The sequence below is a fragment of the Lactuca serriola genome, chromosome 3 (genome assembly GCF_051521515.1).
Source record: "Lactuca serriola cultivar US96UC23 chromosome 3, Lser_US96UC23_V15, whole genome shotgun sequence".
In the NCBI taxonomy this organism is placed as follows: Eukaryota; Viridiplantae; Streptophyta; class Magnoliopsida; order Asterales; family Asteraceae; genus Lactuca; species Lactuca serriola.
Genome location: NC_136410.1, coordinates 35,583,696 through 35,594,070, shown reverse-complemented (window position 1 = coordinate 35,594,070; position 10,375 = coordinate 35,583,696). Strand labels below are relative to the sequence as shown.

The window sequence follows — 10,375 nt, the reverse complement described above, 5'->3', positions numbered from 1 at the left end:
TCTCAAGATTCGAACACGATTCAATGAGTTACTCAACACATCTTCCACATGTTTTACCAAACGAGCCATAAGAATATGTTTCACATATACAACTAGCAATATCTATCATATTTCTTGTTATTTACATATTATTCTGAATACATATCAAACACACATACATACATAGAAGTCAAGATGGTTTCTCTATTTTGCTCGCTCATGATCGCACACACAAAACAACAAACATCTATTTATTTTGCTCCCTCGTGAACCCAAATTAAATATATTTAAATAAAACCCTATTAATTGTTTTTCAAATGACATATTAAATTAAAATGTGAAATCATTTTGTTTTAGATTTTAAAAAGTCGGAAATAATTTACAGAGCCATGTGGATGCTGACGTGGAGACTTTACCAAGTCACTATGATTACATGTTAAAACCAGTAAAAAATATAATATTTTGTATAATGAGGTCGTAAGGTATGGAATCGTGAGGTTGGTTTATGGCTAGGTGGCTACCATCTCTGGTGTCGCGGTCGTGGTGTTTCAAGGTACTTAGAACGAAAGGGCATGTCCAATGATCTTTATTTTTTTGTCCTTTCTTTTTTCCTACAAACTTCTTGTGGCCTCGTGATATATGTATATCATTTTTGGTGTGGAAGAAGATGGTGGTGGGGTGGAAAGAGATGGAAGTTGAGGTGAAAGGAAACATTCTTCTATTATTTATTCTTTTGTAACGTCCATGTTCCAGATTGGTTTAGCTTGCTATTTATCAAGGGCCAAAGATTGAGTTTTGGGAGAAGCTCTATGCCACGACGTGGCACAAAATATATGGATCGTGTGTTTTGCTGAGTGTCACGGCGTGATAGCTATTCTGGCCCAAGCCTGTAATTTTAGGGTTTCCTCCCATATTCAAGCAACATTTCAAGAGGATTAGGGCATCCACTTCAGCCTCCAACCCTCTACCTCAAAACCCTAGCCTCCTTTTGAGAGTTTGGTTCATTTTGGTACTTTTATTGGCTTGAAGAAGAAGAAGATTTGTTTTAATGTGTTAATCTAGCAAGCAAGCCTCATCCTCATTCTCTTGTGCATTTTATGAACCCTTATAAGTGTCCAAGATCCAATCTTTTTGTTACTTGCTTCAAGATCTAGACCTTTTGTCCCATAATCATCTTGGTTTGGAAGTTTGGAAGGTTGGATTCTATAAAGTTGGCAACTTTATGGATCCTTGTGGTCATCTTAGTGTTATATGTTCCAGATCTGAGGATCTTTGGAATTTTGATCCCATACACAAGCTTTGAGTACATATTTGCCATGTTTTTGACCTAAAATGGAAGGGACATGCATGTCCATAAAGCTACGGTTTTTATGGTCCATTAGGTGTAAGAAACCCTTCTGGAAACTTTAGAGGAATAACTCTAATAATTAAGTGCTTAATGGGTGTTTGCATCCCTTGAGTTGCCTTTAAGGACTTAGGGTTTGAGATCTTGACTTATAGAGGTGTCTTAATGGATTAAGTTGGAAACTTTATCCATCAAGACTGTGGGGAGGATCAGATCTGAGCTTTCTTGGAGTTGTTGGAAAACAGTTAAATATGGTAAGCTCTTCAGACCAATCCCCACGGCGTGGCCTTAGGCTGTCACGGCGTGGCGACTGGCAAAGGACTTGATTGTTTCGTCCTTATGCTACTACGGTGTAGCCAATCGAAGGCCACAATGTGAGATTCGTTGCGATAATTTTGGGCTATTGACCTTTGACTTGTTGAACTAGGTTGATTTTAGGTTAAGATTGATGGATCTAGTGTGTAGACTAAGGTTGGACCTTGTCATTATCATTATATACTTATAAAGGAAGCATTTTTCCTTGCACCACATTCATTTGAAACTCCTATCTATTTTTCTTTTCACCACATTCATTTGAAACTTCCATGACTTTTCAATTTCTTTCTAATAATAATTATAATTTGGTTAATTAGGTTAAATAAATATCAAACCTAAAATGTAATCATGTATAAACTAAATTTCAATATTAAAATAATATATTTACTTCTACTAATAAAGTTATGTTTTTTAACTTATAACATATTATACTTAATTTATTACTTTTAAAATATTGTTGGATGTAAACCATTATCATTTTAAAGATACAATTTTGGAACAATTTGTATAAATACTTAAATTAATAATTTAAATATAACATTACATGGTCAACTTAAATATAGCTTTTAGTTTAACTTAAACAACCCAAAGAATATTTTCTAAATAGTTAAAAGTGATAAATTGTTGTGCCTTTCTAATAATGATTATAAGTTGGTTAATAAAATTAAATAAACTAAATTTCAATTTTAAAATAATATTTTTGTTTTTACTTATAAAGTTATGTCTTTAACTTTTAACATATTATACTTAATTTATTATATTTAATATGATGTTAAATTTAAACCATTATCAGTTTAAAACTATAAATTTTGAATAATTTGGACAAAATACTTAAATTGTGAGCATAAATATAAATGTCAACTTAAATATAAATTTCAGCTCCACTTAAAAAAACTAAATAATATTTTGTAAATAGTTAAAATTAATAAATTATAGTGATAAATGTAAAAACTAAATTGTAATCTCAAATTAACTAAAATATTTTGTAATTATATTTTTATAATCGTTAAAAAATTTCAAATAATTAGCTTAAAATAGATTACAATAACAATAGTTAAAAAGAACTCTATATAAATGATTATATTGTTACCTTTAAAATCAAAAAATAATGTTTGATATTTTAAATAATTATAATGATAGTAATTAAAACATTAAGCAAATAAATTTAAAAAATTAGGTAACGATAATAACAACTATAAATAATATTAAACCATAAATTATACTTAATTTTATTCATGTGTAAGTCGCGGGTAGAAATCATTCAAATGATTGAGATTATATAGCTATAATAGATGTTTATATTATCATATAATTCAAAATAATCTATATATTATATCAATTTAGTATACGAATTATTATATCAAATTTAACAACAACGTTATTGTTATATTTTAAGAAAACATATATTTGTATATACTTCAACTATATAGGTGTTTCTGTGCATTATAATGTCAACTTAAATATAAATTTCAATTCCACTAAAAAAACCAAATAATATTTTGTAAATAGTTAAAATTTATAAATTATAGTGATAAATTCAAAAAAACTAAATTGCAATCTCAATTTAACTAAAATATTTCCTAAATGAATTTTTATAATTGTTAAAGTTTCCAAATAAGTAGCTTAAAATAATTTACAATAACAATAGTTAAAAATAACTCTATAAAAATGATTATATTGTTACCTTTAAAATCAAAAAGTAATGTTTGATGTTTTAAATAATTATAATGATAGAAATTAAAACATTACGCAAATAAAACTAAAAAAATTAATTAATAATAACAACTATAAACAACATTAAACCATATATTATATTCAATTTTATCCATGTGTAACTCACGAGTATAAGTCATTCAAACGAGTGAGATTATGAAATTATAATAGATGTATATATTATCATATAATTCAAAATAATCAATATATTGTATGAATTTAGTATAAAAATTATTATATCAAATTTAACAACAATGTTATTGTTATATTTAAAAAGAAAACATATATTTGTAAAGACTTCAACTATATATGTGTTTTTGCGCAACGCGCGGGCATTCGCCTAGTATACTTATAAAGCTTGCATTTTTTCTTGAACCACATTCATTTGAAACTCCCATGTATTTTTTCCTTTCACCACATTCATTTGAAACTCCCATAACTTTTCAATTTCTTTCTAATAATTATTATAAGTTGGTTAATAAGGTTAAATAAATATCAAACCTAAAGTGTAATTATATATAAACTAAATTACAATATTCAAAACATATATTTTCTTCTACTTATAAAGTTTGTTTTTAACTTTTAACATATTATACTTAATTTATTAGATTTAATATGTTGTATGTAAACCATTATTATTTTAAAGCTACAACTTTTGATCAATTTGTATAAAATACTTAAATTGTTAATTTAAATATAACCTTATATGATCAACTTAAACATAAAATTTAGTTCAAATTAAACAACCCAAAAAATATTTTGTAAATAGTTAAAAGTGATAAATTATAGTGTCTTTCTAATAATGATTATAAATTGGTTAATAAGGATAAATAAGTATCAAACCTAAAGTGTGATAAAAAAATAAACTAAATTTCAATATTAAAATAATATTTTTACTTCTACTTATAAAGTTATGTCTTTAACTTTAAACATATTATACTTAATTTATTAGATTTAATATGTTGTTGTATGTAAACCATTATCAGTTTAAAGCTACAACTTTTGAACTGTATGGATAAAATACTTAAATTGTTAATTTAAATATAACATTATAGGGTCAACTTCAATATAAATTTCAGTTCCACTTAAAAAAAACTCAAAGAATATTTTATGAATAGTGAAAGTGATAAATTGTAGTTCTAAATGCAGAAACTAAATTATAATATCAATTCACTAAAATATTTCCTAAAGATATTTTTATAATCTTTAAAAGTTTTGAAATAAGTAGCTTAAAATAACTTACAATAACAATAGTTAAAAATAACTCTATATAAATTATTATATTGTTATCTTTAAAATAAATAAAAAATTGTTTGATGTTTTAAATAATTAAACTGATAAAAATTAAAACGTTAACACATAAATTTTAAAAATGAATTAACAATAACAACAACTATAAATAATATTAAACCATATATTATATTTAATTTTATTCATGAGTAACCCGCAGGTAGATGTCATTCAAAAGATTGAGATTATGCAGTTTTAATAAATATATATATATATATATATATATATATATATATATATATATATATATATATATATATTATCATATAATTCAAAATAATCAATATACTATATCAACTAAGTATACGAATTATTATATCAAATTTAACGACATTATTTTTATATTTAAAAAAACATATATTTGTAAAGATTTCAGCTACATAGATGCTTCTGCGCAACGCGCGGGCATTCGCTTAGTATGTTTTTATAGGAGTGTTGTAGCATCTGTTGTGGGGCATTGACCAGTGGTTTAGCTGATACCGTGAGTCAAGTGAGTCATCTTACTATACTATGTAGGATATTAGTTGTATTTATGACTCTTGCATTGTCTGTTGGGTTATGAGCTCATAGGTATGCATGTCGGGTTGGGCCCATTGGTATGCATGTCGGGTTGGCCATATTGCATGTTGAGATGGGGCCATTGGTATGCACGTTGGATTGGGCCCATTTGCATGTTGGGCTAGGCTTATGGATATTTTGTGTTTGGCACGTTGTATGGTATGTGTATTTTGGGTAACTCACTAAGCTTCGTGCTTACGATTTATGGTTTAAACATTTTTCAGGTATTTCCAGTTCCAAAGGGAAGGGCCCGAGGTGATCACACTATATCCATCATAGTTCATTCCACATGGGCTATTTGTGATTTTTATTCTGATGTTTTGAGAATGGGAAGTGATATGTACACAACAACTTTTTGCCATACACAACAATTTATGCATTATAGAGTTGTACAGTACAACATTTTAAAACATCAATTGTTGTGTATGGAGAAAAATTGTTGTGTACAAATCATCTCCCTTTGAGAATACTATTACTTTGATTTACTTTTGGAACAAATTAACTAATGGTTTGACTAATTAAAAATGAACGTTTTACAAATGAATGAATGGTTTGATTAATTGAAAATGAAAATTTTACTTTGTATTTTAGGATGTTACAAGTTAGTATCAGAGTATTGGTTTGAGGGATTCGGGCACATTCTCGGGTGTGTCTAAACTCAAACTGAGGAATTGGTTATCTTTTTAAAAGAAAATAAATTTTCTAAAAAAAATTTTAAAAAACGAAAGGGGTGCAATGTGTGCAATCATCCGAGCTCAAGTAAGTGACTCCCAGAATACCCATACATGATGATATGTTATATGTTGTGGAATGTTTGCATGCTAGGATAGGGCTAAGGATACCTTCAGGAATTGCATGACAGAATGGCCTTACTCGTGATGCCTTGTAGCCTAGGAGGAAGTGGACGTTATGTTAGATTTGGAATCTATGTTGGTGGACTTGATTGCTAAGTGCATGTTTGAAATACGTTTAGGATCATATAGCCCTAGAATAATTGATTTAGCCTTATTTTTTGTTCCTCGTCTAGTTATGGACTTAGGGTAGAATCATTTATTCGACGATCTATTTGATATTGTATTGTGTATAATTTGCACGCATAAGGTAACCAGCAATGTTAGCTGAATTTCCTAGCATTGTAGCAACAAGTAAGTTAGGGATGCCTGTTGATGTTTTACGGCCTATAGAGTTCTACTGCTTGAATGCTGCTTGCTTTGTACTTTGTAGGACTCATACCAATGTGGCTTAATTATTACATGAATATGTTAAATTACATGCTGAAAAGGTTAAATAATCTTAGAGTGATTGATTTGTCCCTAGTGTGCAGCTCTTGTCTGAGTCCAACCGTTGTATGTTTGAGTCTTTTAGTCTAAGGATTATCAAAACTTTGTTGCATGTAATTGTATTCATGAATTAGTTAGCTGGCATTAGTGGGAGTTCTTCAACAGCTGATGGTAGGGTGAGGTTGGGATCCTAGGAGAGCCTAGGAAGTGTGATATTGCCATATTTATACTTATTTTTAGGCAATATTTAAGTACATTTTTATTAATAAATTGGTATTTTGTTTAGAATAATGATACTTATAATTTTAAATTGTTATTTTCAGTCAATATAAAGGATTCTCGAAGAGAGGGACCAAAAGTGCCAAAATGTGGAACATGGGAGGCTTGAAAGACAAGAAAATAATAAATTCACGATAAACACTTAATTCACGACGTGGCGATGAAGCCCACGATGTGGCACGGGTGGTCCAGAAGATAGACATCGCGACGCGGAGGATTTCCTTGGAGGATACAGATTACTTGAAGCCCACGACATGGCACATCTGGCCACGACGTGGCACGGGTTTTTGAAGATTATATAAGTGTTCCTGATTATTACAAAGAAAAGAAGCTTTTGGCAGAAGAAAAGAGTTCCAGGAGACGATTCAGAGCGAAAGAAAGGTTCTGGAAGAGGGTTTTCAACACCAAAAAGGAGTAAAGGTTTATATTTTAGTTAAATAAGAATGTGTCTTTCATTATTTTTAGCTGTGTTGGTTTAGTTGCTATGATGAGCAGCTAAATCTAGCTACTCTTGTTTAGCTAGATGAAGCTTTAAACTTATGAATAGTTATATGCTTATGGATTAAGTTTAGTTGGTAAAAATTGCTTATGTTTGATTTGAATAACCTAGCATGCTATTATTTGTTTATCTAATTGCTTGATTGCATGTTCTGTGTAGCTTAGTGACCATTAAACTGTATGAACCTGTTTACCTAATGATTTAGTGAACATTGAATTGTTAGAGCTAGGATTGACCAATCTTAGTTAGTAATTAGAATAAATAAAGCTTAGCTGTGCTAGAGAACATGTATTGTGATCATAATTGCGTTTATACAACAAATCTTACATAGCATATTTACATTCATAACTAGTTATGTGTTTAATTATGTGTGAACATACATGGTTTGACATGAATTAGTTAATTATTGGTAAGTTAGAACTAAATTACTAATACAACTAAAAACCAACTCAATAATCCGTAATCATTAGCTAGCCATTAGGGAGAAGTGGATTCAAACTAAACAAGAGTGTGTTTTTATTTATTGAATTTGATTTAAGTTCATCTGATCTTGTAAAACCAGATAAAACCCTTTTTAAACTTGTTAATAAATTAGGTTAATTTAATAGTAAATAAATTAATTAGAACACCGTTCCCTGTGATCGACACCCGACTTACCCAAGCTATACTGTAATCTGACTAGGTACATTGCCTATAAGTGCATAGTTAGTTAAGTTTGTTAGGTTATAAATATTAAAATTAGTGAGTACTTTTGTGCACATCAAGTTTTTGGCGCCGTTGCCAGGGAACGGCTTAGTTTTTAGCTTATTTATTTGCATTAAATTGATCGATCCTTTTTTGTGGAATAAAACCACAAAAAGTTAATTTTTCAGCAAAATAAAAATTTTCTGTCAGACACAGAGTCCACGACGTGGCGTAATACCTGCCGCGACGTGGACAGATAGAAAACTAAATTTTTAGTTTTTAGTTAGTTTTTATTATTTTAGTTCAATTTTTAGTTTTTAGTTTAGCAAGTTGCAGGAGTTCATGACCAGAAGCTCAAACACACACTTGGTGCCACCACTTGAAGACCCCGAGTCTGCACTTCACAAGAAAAAGACGCCCTTGCAAGAATTGAAGTCAGCTTTTTCTAGGAAGTCGGGAAAGAAGACAGGAGAGTCAAGTTCATCAGCGAGGCACAAGAGAAATCTTGAGCATTTGGATCATACACCCGTCCAAACCGAGTCCGAAAGCGATACCGAGCCAGAATTTGAAGAACACACGAGTGAACCCGAGAACGAGCCAAGGAACGAGATGGCAGCGATTGAAGAAATGTCCATGGGAGCTTACAAGAAGCAGATCCTAGAAGATGTGGGTCCCGGTTTAGTCCAACCCGCAATACCTGCCACTGCCACATTCGAGCTGAAGGGACACATATTGAGCGCACTGAAGGACATCCCATTTTTCGGGAAAGATCATGAGGATGCTTTTAAGCATCTAGATGAAGTCAACGACATTGCGGATAACTTCAATGTCCCAAATGTCATCAGAAACACAATCTTGCTTAGGATGCTTCACATCACTTTCAAAGGAGCTGCTAAGGAGTGGTGGAAAGCACTCCCACCGGGTACAATCACCACTTGGGCTCAAATGCGTGAGCAATTCCTGGACTAGTTTTGCCCGCCATCCAAGATAGCCAAACTCAAGAAGGCAATATCCAACTTTGAACAACAGCCGGGGGAGTCACTATACGAAGCATGGGAGCGGTACAATGGTTTGCTCAGAAATTGCCCTCAACATGACCTAAATGTGCAGCAAGAGATGTCAATCTTTTATGATGGGGTCAATGTGATGAAAAGACAACTCCTTGATTCTCAAGGACCGTTGACAAAGAAAAATCCAAGGGAGGTCAAGGAGCTAATTGAAGAATTCGCGAAGCACTCTCGCGAATACGACAACCCAAGGCAAGATGGAATCAAAGGCGGTGGAGGGGCCCAAACTGAAGAAATTACAGTTGTCATGGCCATGATGAATAACATGGATCACGGGATAACACAAATGGACCAGTCGATACATGCCATAAGAGTGGGGTGCGAGAGATACAGTGGTCCACACTTGACCAAGGACTGCAATGTAGATGAGTTTGGGAACAGGAAAGCTCAAGTGTGCTACTCTAGTGGGGATAAGTTTGATGAGGACTGGAGGAAACCGAAGAAGGATTGGCTGCCATATGAAGAGTATAAGAAGCAAAAAGAAGAGAAATATAGGCAGACAGGTCGAGGCCTTTATCAAAAGGAGCAGCCGCCGGCCGAGAAGAAACCCGACCTAGAGACCATTTTGATGAAGTTTATGGAGGCTTCGGAAAAGAGACACGATGCCACTGATTCCGCCATTTTGGAACAACAAACTTTGATAAAGAACCAGCAAGCCTCCATCCATAACCTTGAAGTACAATTTGGTCAACTAGCCACTCTAGTTCATGAAAAATTGTCCCCGAAGAATCCCGAAGTAAAGACCCAACCTCATGTAATGGTCATCGATACTGAAGAAGATGCAATATCTGAGTTCCTGGAGGCATTGGAAGAAGAACCGCAGCAGCCCAAGAAATCAAGGATCGAAAGTGGAAAAATTGCTGAACCAGGCTCGCCACGACGTGGCGCATGTCTGATCAAAAATACTTTGAGCCCGTTCCAGCTTATCATCCACCTTTGCCATTTCCCACCCGAGCTACACTCAATCAACTGGAGAAGGAGCATTTAGAGTTTGTAAAGCATGTGAAGGGGATCCCAATTAATACCCCCTTTGTTGAGTCCTTATCCAAAACCCCCGAGAACCAGAAATTACTGCAAGACTTGATAGACACTCAAAGGCAATTAAAGAAGCAGTCTACAGTGATTCTAAGTGAACAAACTTCAAAAGCTATGTTAGGAGAAACACCAGAAAAGATGGAGGATCCTGGACGCCTCACTCTTCCATGTGAGTTTGGGAATAAAATGAAGGTTAATGCTTTAGCCGATTCTAGGCCTAGCATTAATCTGATGCCTTTTTCATTTTATCAAAAATTGGAGATTCAGAAGATGAAGACTACAAAAATGAAGATTCACATGGTGAATCGTTCGGTGACACAACCCCGTAGCA

The 10,375-nt window shown here is 32.3% G+C and overlaps 1 non-coding gene across 1 annotated transcript; it reads right to left on the bottom strand.

Annotated features, from left to right (window-relative positions):
- Positions 1-8,935: 8,935 nt before the first annotated feature.
- Positions 8,936-9,042, bottom strand: LOC145096581 (small nucleolar RNA R71). The gene has a single exon (XR_013703956.1). It is a non-coding gene; the product is annotated as a small nucleolar RNA R71 (small nucleolar RNA).
- Between the last annotated feature and the right edge of the window lie 1,333 nt (positions 9,043-10,375).